Raw genomic sequence first — 16,577 nt, forward strand, 5'->3', positions numbered from 1 at the left:
CCACAAATATTTAAAGGCACAATGAATGATTTTGAGATAAAATAATTCATGTTTTCAGCTTATCATCCAAAATCCCATGGAATGTTAGAAAGATTACATTAAAGTTGAAGACTGGTATTACAACTATTGTAAAAATGGTGGTGGTGAAGGTATTTCCTTATCTCTCTTTGTCATTAGGAATGGCCCTCATGAATCCATAAGAGTCAATCCACTTGAACTAACACATGTGCATGAGGTGAAATGACCCCTTGAGTCAATTTAAATAAATAAAGTAAACTGAAGCTCCGAGTTACACTTTTGACCCAAGTCCAAAATTTCAAAGAAAATATATCCAAGGAACGTGAGTTGGTCGGAAAGATTTGAAAAATGCACAACAAAAATTGAAACAAGAGCAGATCTTTAAAAAAAACCCAGTGCTCTAAACTTTGTAGCTAGACACAAGGTGTTAGAATTGTTACATGTCTCTGGTGAACTATGAAAAGTAAGTATTAAGGGACCTTACTGAATGAAAATGAAATGAAATAATGTAGTGTGTAATCCACAAGGGAAAAAGGTCAGCAATATTTGATTAAAACAGTTCTACTGCAGGGATGTTAGGAAGATCACAAGAGATTTCAAGTGGTTAATGAAACAGAGAAGGAAATGGAAAATATCAATGAATCTGAAATTGAAAATTCAAAAGTAGATCCTTCAGTTATCATATATCATTTATTGTAAGTCTAGGGTTCTAGTTTTTGGGTATTCTGCATATCTAGACTTAATAATTAAGTTGGTTGTGCTCAAATCTGGGAGGAACATTTGCAACACTTGAACACAATTTTTAGCACTTACAAAGAGCCATTTTGGCATTACCTGACCAAAGGTGAGCTTGCCAATATTAAAGTGATGAGTTTGGGTTACACTGGGGGACTAAGCCAAATAACACATAGTGGAGCAAAATAAGAGTAATCTTTGAGTTTCTATGTCTAAGACAAAATGATGAATGTTGTGGTAAAGCAAGGTGAGTGGATTTTATCATAAGTTCACATTGAATTCCAACACAGCAATGTTTTGTTTTAAGTGACAAAACATTTGAATGGACAAAGGAAAAATGAAGCGTCATGGACAATTTGAAAGCTATGTTGATTCCCACAATGGGTTTTAGAATGACTGAATTATCCTAAAGTCATCAAAACTCGATATTGATGTTGACAATGTCAGCCTTATGCCGTGGGATAACAGAAGGGGGAGATGATGTTTAAACATTTTTTCAGTTATTTTCCATGCATATAAATGCATGTCAAATGAAATATTTAATTGTTAAAAGAAGAGGTTTTGAAATTAATATTGGCTGACACTATTAAGAAGTTTACATACCTAATGATTCTGCAGAGATTTTTCTTTATTTGGATCATAATTCACTCACTTTCCTTAAAAGGTTTCATAATCAGAATTTGGAGTTGTTCATTAGAGTTTAAACTCTAAACCATAACTACAATGTGAAGATTATTTCTGTAGACAGAAGAGCTCTCATAGGGGTTGCTTAGGCTTTTTCATCATATTTGTTTTTGTCTGTATTATGATTAAAATGGACTACAGTAGAAAAATGGTTATGAAGTTGTGTTTATTATGTTAAGTGCTTGTGTATATAATGTGAAATTGTTATTGTCAAAGTGAAATCTGTATTAAGAGAATATGTATAATGACAAGAAAGTTGTACAGATAATAGGAAAATTAAAATTCTGAAAAGAACTTAATTACAGTCATAACAACTTGTATAAGGAACATTAAAGTGAAGACAGGGCGACTCGTTTGAGAATCTGTAATGTTATTGGTGAGGGTCAAAGTGTTTAAGCTTTATTTTTGATTTTTGTAATATGACTATGTCTTATAGTTTGTGTATAGTCTAATATATATTGTTACCTTTTGTTTATAATAAGCATTCATGCTCTCTCCATAAAAGAATATGGACGGTTTCTTGTGAATTTGTTCAATGACTAAACAACTGTGGTAAACAAATAACAAAAATATAACTCTTGGTCTTTCAAAACAGGTCTCCAGTTAGGATATGGTTTACCCAGTGTTAGCATGAGCTGGGTTTATAATATACTTGCCTGTTTTACACATGAGGACACCCTCATATTGAATTTAAACAAGAAACTAACTTTTTTGCCAAGTTCCTCCGTAAGGAAAATACTATAACTGTCTGAATGGTCTGAATATTTCTCCCCCTGACCTACAAACTGTCACCAACAGAATGGAAAGGATTAAGTGGTAAAAATCCTACATCACACTATCGTTCCACTAACTGAACAATGCAGATATGACTTGACATAAAAACCTTATTTACACGAACAAATGCACTCTGCCAGTGGAATAGTAAGCATTAAGCAATATCAGGAATTACTCTTTGAGCATTTCACATTTACTTCTGTAGTCATGTTATGATCTCAACTGACACTATAAATGGATGTTCTCAGATTAAAATTTAGTTCAGTAGATCATAATTTGATTTTTTTTTAGTGAAGTGATTTCTCAGTGAACCATAAGCATGCAATGCTACATGATTTGCTATAACAATAAAACAGAAATTTATTAACAAAACGATTCAAGATAAAATAGAATAAATCCAAGTGCCTTTTTTAAAATACAAATTCAGAGATTTTTAAACACACTGCAAAGGTATAATTACATTATTCCCAAACAACTGTTGTTTCAAATTGGGAAGAAAGAAACAACAGCTGTTGCTTAGTACCCAAAACATGCCCCTAGTACAGTACCAAAAAACAACATACTCAACACACAAGTCAAAAACATCACACATACAGAACTCACACCAGTGTCCCTCTCTCCCATTCCTCAATAAATATGCATCATTTGAGACTTTAACTGACAGCTTCTTCCTGGGACTATTCTAAATCTGAATCTAACCACATTTAGATAAACATAAGCTCTTCAGTGTTTTGTTCCAACAACTCTAGTCAAGGAACATCACTAGCTCTTTATTGTTTCACCATATCCTCCCCTTCTCAGAAATAATAGTCTTTACAGCAATCTTCATGCAAGAGATTCACGATACTGCTCAAAACTCAAAGTAAAACAAACATAAAAATATTTCTCTATAAGCTTTAAGTGTTTCCTTTCAGCATAAGTAGAAACTTTGACCTTCTAAACTGAAGCTTGTTTATCTTCACCAGTTGTAAAATGCACACAAAAACCCAACAAGGTTGGCTATTGTCTGATGGGTGGTAGAATTAAATAACGTATTCGGTGAGGCCTAACTCAATGTTGAACCAGCTTTCCACATCTTGTTCATTTTTCTCAAGCAGCATGATGAGAATCTTGCTTGGCAATGACATTTCAGAATTGATGCTCATCATTGTTTGTGAACAGTCCAACTCACCATCGGGCAAACTCAAAATAGAATCCAGTTCAGATTCTTGTAGGTTCAACTCTTCAGAAGATCCATGTTATTGACCCTGGATAAACTGGAGAGCAGGTCACAATCCAGCAGCACCAGCCACACGCACTCTTCCGAAAGGGACATTGGCACTCCATTTTAGGAGGCAACAACACCATTCTGGCATTCTCTAATGTACTGGCATTTACCCTTGAAATACAGTCAGGCCTAGGATGGCACACTGGCAACCAATCATGTACAGCTACATTGGATGTAGGTACTGCTCTGGGAAAGGAATCCATGACCTGATGTCTATCAAGATGTCTACCAGGACTGCTCCTTTGTTCTCTCAGCATGTGTTCACCTGGCCTAACCAATGTCCTGTACAGCTGCAACATGACCTCCCAACTCCTGTACTCAATACTCTGACCAATAAAGGAAAGCATACCAAATGCCTTCTATACTATCCTATCTTCCTGCGAGGGGGCCCCAGCACAGTTTATTAAAGATAGTCTGCCATACTAGTCCTGGGCTTTGGCCATGGTCAGGCATACAGTTGTATTGGACAGGGACACTGTGCCATTGTGTTGTAGGATGCACAACATCATCAGCCTTTTGTCTCCATTGGGGCCAGTGTTGCAGGGGTGGATGAAGTTGGGATATGTGTATCTACTTGCAGGGAGCTGGACAGGTGGGAGCTGGCACTGCAGGTCAGATTGCTTGAAGTGCCAGGCCATTATCATCTCTATTCACAGAAGCTAAGGAGGAAGGGGCTGGAGAACATGGTGGAGCGGGGAGAATGGAGGAACAGGCATGAAGTTCTATTTGCACATACACAACTTAGGTGCTAACCTGTGGAAGTACGAACCTTGTAAGATTAACAGAACGGACACCTAAAATGGAGAAGGTGACGTTGGGCATTGCAATGGCACATTAATACTGAGGCTAAAAGTCACCCGCAGAAGGCCACTCGCTGTCACCGCCCATCATGAAGCACATGGACAGCATGCAACATTCAAGCAAATGGCTGTGGAGTGACTTGCAATAGGAGGGTTAAGATTGCAAGCTTGCAAGGGAGGGAACTGCACCTGCAAATGTCCACTGGGCTTTAAAGGTAGAACATATTGTTCTCAAACAGGTCAAATGTTGGCCACATAGGCCAACAGGGTGGGCACTCCAGCCATTCTGCAGCATTGACCATGTCTGTTACACCTCGCTATCACCATTACCTTTGGGGAACTCCTGTGTTCGCAGCTGGACAGTAGGCAATGATAATGAGGGGGGAGTTGAGGTGTTGTAGTGAGCTGATGCCATGCACAAATATTGTCAAATAATTGGAATGGGATCAATGGGTAACCATCACAGACCCCTAGCCAGTGTGCATCATTCTGGCTATCAATTGAGTAATGCCACAGGGCACGACAAAGCCTCTACAGGAAAATCAGATATAGCAACAAACTCATGAACGATGAGGCACAAGGGTTTAAGAAATCTACTTACACCAGATAGAAGTTGTGTACATGTTTGTCAGCTGCCAGCAATCGTGACATTTTTCTCTTGCTGTCCTTCCTGCAATGCTGCGTTCAGCTCCTCCACTCTGCAGGTGATGACGAGGGAGCCGATTCTATAACGGAGCCTATTGATCCTGGGGTTTTGTTTGGCCAACCCTACGTGTATGGTTCTGGGCAGATCAAACATGTCAAGGGTCTTCTTGAAGGAAGCTCCGGCTGAGGAGTAGATCAAGTGTCAGGGGAGAGTAGGCAGAGTGGAGGTGGAAGGCCACCTCTGCAGTATCCTGTTTGGAGACTGCAAAGGATCCTGTATGTGATTTTCTCTCCAGCTGGCTCTCTGGTGGTACCGCCCTATGTGAGGAAGCATCACATTGATTAGATTAGATTAACTTCCCTACAGTGCGGAAACAGGCCCTTTGGCCCAACAAGTCCACACCGACCCTCCAAAGAGTAACTCACCCAGCCCCATTTCCCTCTGACTAATGCACCTAACACTACGGGCAATTTAGCATAGCCAATTCACCTAACCTGCACATCTTTGGACTGAGGGAGGAACCCGGAGCACCCAGAGGAAACCCATGCAAACACGGGGAGAATGTGCAAACTCCACACAGACAGGTCACTCGAGGCTGGAATCGAACTTGGGCCCCAGCTGCTGTGAGGCAGCAGTGCTAACCACTGAGCCACCATGCCACCTCTCAAGGGCGTTGACTAGCCTCAAGGCTCTTTGTCCGACTCTCGATCTGACTTCGATCCTGAGGACCACTGAGTGGAGTGATGGAGGGCAGGGCTTACTGATTTTCCAGCAGCCCCAGCAGGTGCTGGGCCTGGCTTCCCCTAGCAGCTGCCAACCTGCCCTTGAGAACAGCCACTCTGCCACAGGACTGGCTACAGTGCTGAAATGACAGACACAGCCTCACCCAGCTGAGTGGAGGAGGCCTCAGACATCACAGAATAGGAAAATCTGTGGGAATTAGTGTCCCTGGGGTAGTGGGAGTTATGGTTAAAGCATGGGGATTTCCATTCAATTCATATATGTCAAAATGGGTTAAAGTTTTGAGAGTGCGACCTCGTTTATTAAAAGAGTGGCTAACCTTTGCAGAGAGCAATGTCACAGAGATGGCAGGCAAGAACAGTATTCTGTCAGTCACATGATGTATGACACGAAATCCTAACCAGTCAATATTCTAATGATGCAAGGGTTTCCTGGAAGGATGCTAGTTGTACCAGTCAAGGATTTAGATAAATGGAGGAGATGGAGGGTACCATATCTCACAGCTCACAATCATCGGAAACTTTGCAGGTCAGACTGCAGGTTACCTCCTGCTTGGTCCATGTATCAGAACTTACAGTTACCCTAGCAAGGTCATGACTTTGACTCGAGTGGACCTGTCTTGGGTTCGCACACAAAAGAACTATCTTTGCAAGAGATGTTCCTTGTCACCTAGAAGCCATCCACACAGCTTGGATCATAAGATGAAGAGCCATGGTTGTGTAGGCTTCTGAAGATTGAAGGACACATGGCAGCTCAGAGAAAAACGAGCATAGACATGTCGGCAACTCCAACAGTCCTGGTAGCAGACAGGTTACACATTATAGGGGTGGATGCCTATCCTATTGATGAATCTGAGTGAGTAGATATTGACTACCTTGGAGACTTGGAGTCTTAAAGATGTTTTTCACTTGAGGAATACAATAATATTTGATTTGGTGTAAGCTTTATTGCCACATCTAGTCAAGTACAGAAGTAGAGGAGCACAGTGAAAAGTGTACAATGTTGACACACACAGCACCACGTGAGGTACAAAACTTAGGTTCTAGTAGCAACATAAAGAAACAGCTAAAAGTAAAGTATTAACATTGTTCTAAGTAGAAAACTAAATAAATAAAATTAAAAGTTAACATTATAATCATTCCTAGTATTAAATGGAAAAATAAAGGTGAAAGAGTGAAACCCACTCCTGCCTGTGCCTTTGTAGCCACATCTTGAATTAACTACACTATCAAGATCTCTTATATTAAACACTAGTGACCTACACAATACAGCTGTGTGCAACTGTTTGCAAGATGTCTTGGAAGAAGTTGAAAGGGAATGATGCTAGCTTTGAAGGTTTTGGCAACCACAACACACATTTCCGAGACTATACCTACCCAGAGCTCCCTGTCTCTTGCAGAGGTAGCTGCTGGATCTCATTGGCACCAGACGAAAATCTGTGACATGAATCTATTATCAGACGGAGTAGAATAGAGCAGATTTTATTTGTCATTCCTGCCATATAAAACTGATACAATAATAAAAAAATGAGTCCGTGTTTCTTCCTTATGCTCACTGCCCCTACCCTCAGTATGTCTGGAAGCTTCGTCCTTTGCTTTCATGTCCCAGGACACCAGGAGGGTGACAAACCCCACAACATGTGAAAACTCAATGCGACCTGCATGAAATGGTCACAATGTTCCCATGCCCTGTTCCCCTAACTCTTTCACAATGCCACTGAATTCCTTGAAACAGCCATAACTGACTTTCCACTGAGTGTCAACCAATTAATTCCTGGCCTGTCCCACACTCAAAGTGCAACTTATCTATAGCTATGTCCCTTGATGAGCACTCATTGAACTATTCAAAAATATTAACTGTCAAGATGAACAGATTGGGCAAGTTCTCAGGCCTCTTCCCATTCATTGGTATTTTTTGTCCCTTGGCTTCTCCTGAATATTCAGCCCAGGTAAGCTCCCTAACCTTTGGTGAATCAGAGTTACTGACTTCAACCTACTTTCATTTTGATTAATAAGATCTGAAGAAGCCGCCAATTCATTTTTTTAAACATTTCTATTGCAAGGTCATCGCCAATGAACATATTACGACATGGGTAAACCCTTATACTAAGTAAACCAAACACACAGAAAAGCTCAAAGCTCACCTCACCTTGTAATCTGTTACATATAAGTGACAGAACTACCCCAAATTCCACTACTTAAAGAAAAAAATGACCATTTTATTCTTTAACTCCAAAAGTGAACATTAAGCAACAACTATTTACAACTCCAAGCCACCCTTGTCTTAAAGGTTTGTTATCAATCTACCACTCTATCACAATATACTAATCCAATAAAGCCCCTATTAAATTTACAGCAAATCACATTTCAAAATTCAGACAGCAGTGTCAATTCTCTGTTTGTAGATCTCCCTGAGTCATTTTTGGTCTTCTGCTGCATATATTTTTCATATGGAAAGGTACCTTTTAGATAGTTTTCAGGCAGTCTGTCTGACAATGGCAGATGATGGTCTTTCTTTGGCTAACTTTCCAAAATGCCTGCTTTTTATACCCCAAAACATCAGATCAACTCATTGGTTCAATGTTGTCAAAACAGTAAAATTCAAATTCGATTAGATTTTAATATCTTGGGACATAATTTGAACTGACTGGTTAAATTTGAACTGTTATGAAAACATAGCAACCAAGCTCAGGTATTTGTTTCACAGCCAAATGCTACATACTTCCAATTTTCCAGTACATGCTGAGACTGCTGTCAGTCACATGACAAGTGCCTGCATTCAATCTCTCTTAAAGGTATAGTACATGCCTTCAACTTCATAACAAACACCATTCCTACTCAAATTGGTTCACCTTGCTACCCTCAATTCAAGTGGAAAAATCTAATATTACTTGTGAAAGCTAATAAGCTGACAAATGGAAATGCTGACTGTTATCTTAATTCTGACAGTTTGTGAGTTCACACTGAAGCACCTTTAATTCACATTTTAATTGCAAATGAAAACACTTAGAAACTCATACATTTCTGGCTGAAGCTGGCTTTCTTATTTTCCAAAAACAAAAGACTGATCAAAATTGAAATCAAATGGTCAATGAAGCAAGAAATAAACTTGACTTGGCGTATTTATTCAGTTAAAATGAAAACGTTCAAACTAGAAGTATGCAACCATTTAGATGCCAGGTTCCCCAAGAGTAGAATGTGCCCATGAGAGCTGTAATGATCACAGTCAGAATGATAAGTAGCTACTAGAAGACAGCTGATACAATCACTAATAACCACTTCATTATCCTGTAGTCATCCCATCTGCTGCTTCAAGTTTTGAAATCTTGAGCATCCAAATGAAGTCTGAATCACCAATAAAAATGCAATGTAGATTCCAGATTAATTAACCTCTTTTGTAAAGATCCCAAGAGTGTTTCATTCACAATTTAATATTATTATACGCTCTTAAGTGGGGTAGCAAAACACTCTGAAGGCTGGAACTTGGAAATAAAATAAAGACAGACGATACTGGAAGTAATCTGCTGGACTGGTAGCATCAGTGGATGGAGACAGTGTTAGTGTTTGAGATCCTTTCATCAGAACAGTTCTGGCAAAAGGTCATTGACTGTGAAATTTTACTTTTTAGTGCAGCTCATATGTTGCACCAGCCTTGTAAGAACACTGACTTGGCCCTGTCATATGAATGTCAGAGGGGTGCAATATGAGAAGGCTATTAACTTCATTCAGTGACCCATGCAAATAGAACCCAGCCTACAAATGTGGGTATTGCAGGCTCTGCTAATGTCTTTGCCATATTCCCAGTGTACAAGGGACTTTCAATAAAACTTCTTTCAAGGAATCATCATGGAACCCGCGGGTGAGGCGGGTTTGATTTTCATTTGGTGCACTACAGTCAGTGACAGTTGTTGGAAAGGTGTTAGGTTAAGAAAGGAGGGGTGCAGTACTTCTCCAAGGAGTTCAGAGGACATTGACTGCCCATCAGCAGACAGCCTGGTTTCACAAATGAAGGATGTAAATTAATCCCAATTTCTAATTATGCTCCCACTTGAACAGCCCCTGTATTCTGCCTAGTTTACTACACTGCAGCCCCTGCTCTCCTCCACACAAACTGCAAAACCATGAACCTCATCAACAATTGAAATAGCTGGGGCTACTTTGTTTCTCTCCTTTTGGATCCTCATACCTGCCTCACTCACAGTCACACACTCCTATCCTAATCACCGAATAAATTGGAGGATCCTAGCTTAAGGGAAGCGGCTGCCTTCTGGAACAAAATGTCCAAGTAACCTTCCCACTCCCTTAATACATTGCAGAGTTAAAACCTTAGGCTCAGACTCAGTCATTCTGAGCTGAAGTGCCTCAAGCCTTAGATACCCAACAGGAACACCATTTCTATCATCCTGGCATCCAGGAGCTCCCCTCATGCTACTGCTGCAACACACCTCATTTCCTGCCATGCTTATTGTGTTTTACTTTACTAATTTACTAGGAAGTACTTAGTTAAATTTTAATCAATGTCGTTAGTCCTGCTCATGCTTATGTTTCTCTTATATCAAATAATATTCCATTTACTTTGATTGTAATTCCCCAGCTTAAAAAGTGAAAATAATAAAACATTCACAAACAATTATTTATCTTCTTTCCTGTAAAGACAGCATTCAATTCCTTTCAGAATGCTCTGGATCCACAATCTCACCTTACATCCATGTCTCACTTGGGTGCAGTCTCCACTTTGCACATCACTTTGTTCTGTGTAATATTTAAACACTGTCTGCTGACCACACCAGCACCTGGATAGCCTGTTGGGCAGTGCAGTCAATAAGCATGACATTTTGTTTAGGTGGTAGGTGGCAGGAGGTTTCCTTGTCTGTGTTTTCCCTTATGCCATATAACATCAGAGGGTGCAGAGTCAATGGTGAGAACTCTCAGGACTACTGCCACGTTATTATATGCCACAGTGTGTCTGCCTTTGATAGACTAGCCTGGTGTGAATTTGTACCTACCCAGAAATATTAATGGTGATGTCTGAGACATTGGTTGTAAGAAAGGAGTATGATAATGTCAGGGTTGCTTGTTGGTCTGTGGGAGAGCTCACCCAAATTCGGCACAAGCCCAGAGGTTAGAAAAGAAGATTTTTCAGAGTCAACTGGGCCTGTTAACTGAGATTTCTGGATATCTCGGAGGGAAAGGTAGAAGTCATTTCTAGTTAGAACTAAACCAGTGGAAGGAGAATCCTTGCCATAATCTTGTGAAATTTGTACTCTACATTTCTGGCTTTGGATCCTCAGGTTTATTGGCTTCCAAAAAAATTTTATTTTCTCTAAAGCCCTTAACATAACTGCAAGTTAAAACTAAAGCAGTGAGTAGAAGTAACAAAATGGAAAAAAAAATCTGCATCTTCTTCTGGCAGCATTACTACCATCTCTGTTTTATAATGGTCCAGTTTATAATCAGCATTGAAATCGAGCAAAGATGACTTAGTCCAATTGTAAAAAACCTTGATTAAACAACACTCAGAGTATTGCAAACAATTTTGACTCTTAACTATTAAGGAAGTCTCTGAGAAGGAATGCAACAAAGATTCACCAGGCTAATTCCTAGAATGGTGGGATTATCCAATGAAGAGAGATTGAGGAGATTGAGCCTATAATTTCAAGAGTCCACAAAAACCAGAGGTGATCTCATTAAAACAAGTAGAATTGTTATGGGACTCAACAGGATAGTGCAGCAAGGATGTTTCTCCTGGGTCTAGAACCAGGGGAAACAATCTCTGATTTAAACTGTAGACTATTTAGGACTGAGATGAGAATGACTTCTTCACTCAGGGTGAATCTTTGGAATTAAAGGGTTTTGAAGGCTCAGTCATTGATCATGTCCAAGACGAGGTGAATAGACTTCCATTAGCAAAGATATCAAAGGATGTGGAATGTTGCGAGAAAATAGCCTTGAGGTAGAAGATGAGTCATAATTTAAGTGAAAAATGGAGCAGACGCAAGGAATGAAATGATGTACTCCTACTCCTATTTTCTTTGTTCTTATGACAGCATTAGATGTTAAATCTTGCTGGAATCTTCCCACAAAGATTCAGCAGTTTCCATGGTGTAGATTTCTCCATTCCCAAAGTTCAGTTCATTCCAGAATCAGCTTTAGCGCATCTTTGACCTTCATTAACTGCGATGTCATCAAGCAAGCTAAGCAACAAATGCACACAGACTGCAAACCAGGAAATACAAAGCAGTGATTATCCTTCACATTATAATCCTTCACATTATAATCCTTTTGCAGACAGCAGAATAAAGGTTGGCACGTACTCATTAAACTCAGCTGGAAGCTGAATATTATAGACAAACTTCAAAATATGTTTCTCAAAAGTCTATCGGTAGAAAATAATATACTCCACCACAAGTCTAATGGTGGGATAAATTTAATCATATCAGACATTAATTGTTCAAGACCAATGCAATGGCCTCAAGCTGTTGCTGATGATATTCACCCAGCAATAAGCAGAAGACTCAACAAGTGGACAAGCTGAAAAGTAAACTCTGACATGTAGCATTCACATCCCAAAAGTGAATAGAAAGGAAGGGATAAGTAAAGAAACAAAAGAAAAATCATGTTTAGAGGAGGTGTGAATGTCAGAATAATGAAAAGCAACTGTCTAAAATCAAAAACAAGAGAAAAACGAGGATAAAACCAAAACCTGCAAAGATAAAGGAAGCAAAATGAGGTAAGAGGTTATGGTCTGAAATTGCTAAACTTATTGTTGAGTTCAGAGGGCAGGAAATTGCCTAACTGAGAAATGTGATGCTGTTCTTCAAGCTCGGAGATAATCATAGAGTGGAGAAGAGAAACTTTTATTCAGAATATCTTTATCCATGTTTTTCAGTAACATTTGAAAGGAAGACATGTACATTTGCTTACACTGTGCATTTTTACATATCTGGAATAGTTTGTATGAGGTCTAGCAATCAAAAAGAGCCATTTCATTTTTCTGATGATTACATATTCACACATGATGGTAATTCTATTCAGAAAGGCCATAAGGATGATTTACTTGAGAAATGTAAGTGCCAAGCTGTTGTAACAATGATGTTAGATTAAGGTTGAAGAACAATGATGAATAATGTAGAAAGAATTTTACTTTCCAACTTCACCGCCTCGTCTCTGATTATTAAATTTTTGAAGGTGGCATTGGGTGCAAAATAAATGGGAAATCCTTTCCCTGTATTCAGGTTCATTTACGTGATAAGTACAGACTATAACCTGTGATTCTGAAAACATCTGTCCATAGCTAATTCATTCCTATTTAAATTTACAACTCCTCATTTGACTTTAAATTACTTTTGCACATGTAGTCAATGAATATATAGACAAATCAACATAATTATTTTCATTTTCCATAAATATAAACTGGATTGACAGTCTCAGAAAAATGCAAAATTAATGCAAGATTTGATTAGAGCACAAATTGAAATGGAAACATAAATTTAAAGTAGGAAATTACTGGTAATCTGGTTTAATCTAAAAATGTGAAACTCCACATCTGTTGAAAAAACTGGTGACACTTGAGATGGCTATCTTTCAGCAGTACATGTTGGACAATCTTACTGAAACAAAGAAAGCAATGAGCATCTCTCTCTCTCAAGCCTGGCCTATAATTCTGAGGCCTTCTGCTCCAGAAATAGTTTCACACCACCTGCAACTGCCCAAAATGTTAGAAAATTATTCAACCATCTTTAGCTGCAGCATCAATGACCTTCACTCCATCATATGGGCAACAGTCAGAATGTTTGTGATGTTTGCACAATGTTCAATACCATTCATACTCCTCAGATACTGAAACAGTTTATGACCATATGTATCAATAAGACCATAGGATATAGGGACAGAAGTAGACCATTCAGCCTGATTTGCCTTTCAATGAAATCATGTTTGATCAGCTAATCCTCAACTCCATTTTCCTGCCTTTTTCCCATAACACTTTGTTCCCTTTGTTGAGGAAATGACTTAGTGTGAGACTGAGAGTCTTGTTTCAAGAAGCTTTATTTTTCGTGAATTTACAGTGAGGCTGCCACAGTCTTCACTCTCCTGAGCTGAATAATCAGCCTATATTTATACAATGATACAAACAATTTTACTTGTTTTACTTAGATTACATTCAGCATTCAAGTAATGTTGAATACAATAATTTGAGATAAAGAAAAGTACTGTGCAGCTACTCCCTTTGTTCCCAATGTTGCTCGAGGACAGAGGGACTAACGAATTTAAGATACACTCTCTATATTTTGTCCCAACTATAATTACACATCCTCAGGCTTTATCTCCAGCAGTACTTTTACACTATAGCTGTGAGCCTGAGAGCCAGGTCACCTTTTACCTTGGTCAAATATCCTATCATGCAGCAACATGCCAAGTTCTTACTACTTCCACATCCTTATTGATTAAAATTCTATGTCAGTCTTGAATATACTTATTGCACCAACCTCAATAGTCCTCTGTGATAACGAAGTCAATAGATTCACAACCCTGTAAGAGAAGATGCGTCTCCTCATTTCTGTCTTGAATGACTGACACCTTATTTTGAGATTATATCCTCCAGTCTTAGACTCTCTCACAAGGAGAAAAAGCCTTTCCACATCTATCCCATCAAGTTATGTAAGAATCTTATACGTTTCAATAAAGTCACCTCTCATTCTTCTATGTTCCAATGAGTACAGACCCAACCTACTTAATATCTCCTCATAAAAAAGTCCTTCCATACCTGGTATCAGCCAAGTAAACCTTCTGTGGACTGTCTCTAATGCCAGTATATCTTTCCTGAGCTAAAGGGCCAAAAACTGTTCACAATGTTCCAGTTGCAGTTTGATTAGTGCCTTGTATGGTTTTAACAAAGTCTCCCTACTTACACAATTCATTCTCTTAGAAATAAGGACCATCATTCTATTTATCTTCCCTATGACCTACTGTCCTTGGATTCCAACTTTTTGTGATTCATAGATGAGGACTTCCAAATTCCTCTCTTCAGTTGCTTTCTGTAATCTTTCCCCATTTTAATAATATTCAATTTCTCTATACCTCACATTTCCCCACATTATATCCCACCTGATAAGTTTTTCTACTCACTTAACCTCTTACTATCCCACTGCAGACTCCTAGTATCATCCTCATCATTTGTCTTCCCACCTATTATGTGAATTCCACAAACATATTGTACTTTCACTTTCCTTATCCAAGTCACCAGTTAGAGGTTGCCATCCTGAAAATCCTCCCCCCCCAATCTCTGTCTTCTGTTAGTTACCCAGTCCTCTATCCATGATCATATGCTATTTCCAACACTTATCTTATTACGTAGCCTAATATGTGACATCTTATCAAAGACCGCCTGAAACTCAAAATGTATTATATCCACTGTTTCCTCTTTATTCATTCTGCATGTTACTTCCTCAAAGTATGACAAACAGTGAGGATGACTCAAAGATTCTGCTGTGGGATAGCAACAGCTTAAATGAGTAGAAACCTGACACAATTGAAGTCATGTGTGTTTAATATCCAATATCTAACCAGAAGGGAAAGTCTCCTCTGTTCAAAATGGCTCCGGATCATGGTGACAGTGGAAGCTTTTCACTGTACTTTTCAATCTAAATCAGTAAAATGACAATAAAATTATCCACTCATTCAAAGTAAATAATTCAGCTGGATGTGAGCACATAGTCAGCCAGAGGAGTATATGATTTTTTTCTATGTCTTTCAATTCTTTCTAAGTGCATTCCTTTCATTTAGTTACAAGTAAATATTTTTACATGCATTTTAATGTTTAACTTTCCACAATGTCCTCAGTCTTTTGCAATTTAAAAGTTATTGGAATAGCAGCAGCCTTCCAAATTAAAGGAACAACTGCGAACAAAATTCTTCAGCTAATTCTAAAACAATCAGAGGAAATTTTCTTCTCAAGAAACGTCTAACCTTTCACAATAAGCTATGAATTAGCTGTCAAAGTTATCAAATGCACACTGAATAAAAATGTCATTTCCTTTGGCTGTAATGTATTCTATTACGAATCAGATGAATGAAGTGCTAAAGTAGCCACAAAACATATTCATTACATCTTTTATTCAATGAATAATATGAAAATATGCCTTGACTTTTAATGGCTATTTGTAGTGTCAAGTAGAAGGATTCAATATATTTTAAGGAAGTTGCACAATATTTTTATAACCTTCTTTTATTCTCTGTCGCTATTAACTACATGACAGAACTGAGGGCACAATATTAAGACTACCACTTTTTGATCTTGTGTTGTCAGTAGCCTCATCAATTCAGATGACACTGCCAATCAGGATTCTTGTTTGGGTTATCAGAGTGAAAACAGTAAGAAGTTAAGGAGCTTGAGAGGCAGAAAATAGAAACAGCTTTGTCACTAGTTTAAAACTCCTCCTGGCAAGCTGCAGCTTAGTGTTTCCCTGGAGAGGTTAGTACAAAACCCCCAATCTGGATGATTGCTGGACTGACCAAATGTAGTTCTCTTAATCTGTCTGTGAAAATAAAACAGAAACAGAAGACAATAACAAATTGGGAGGAAACCAGCTTTAGAAGGGAGTACTGAGATATGATTATGGAAACAAAGAGACTGGAAATTAAGTATAAAATCAGAAATTACTGGAAAAACTCAGCAGGTCTGGCAGCATCTGTGGCACCCCTCTACCATTTTAGTCCAAGAGATTTTTATTTTAATTGGCAGATCTTTTTGAATATCTGTTGATTGCTTTGATTTTATTTTGCTGATGAATGGTTTGCTCAAATCAATTTAATTTTCTGTGGCAAGGTGGCATCAACCAAACAATTGAATAACCCTTTATATGAATGATATCCATTTCCTATTAATAGCTTATTTTGTTGAAAGATAATACCTG

Source organism: Chiloscyllium punctatum, chromosome 8 (genome assembly GCF_047496795.1).
Source record: "Chiloscyllium punctatum isolate Juve2018m chromosome 8, sChiPun1.3, whole genome shotgun sequence".
NCBI lineage: Eukaryota > Metazoa > Chordata > Chondrichthyes > Orectolobiformes > Hemiscylliidae > Chiloscyllium > Chiloscyllium punctatum.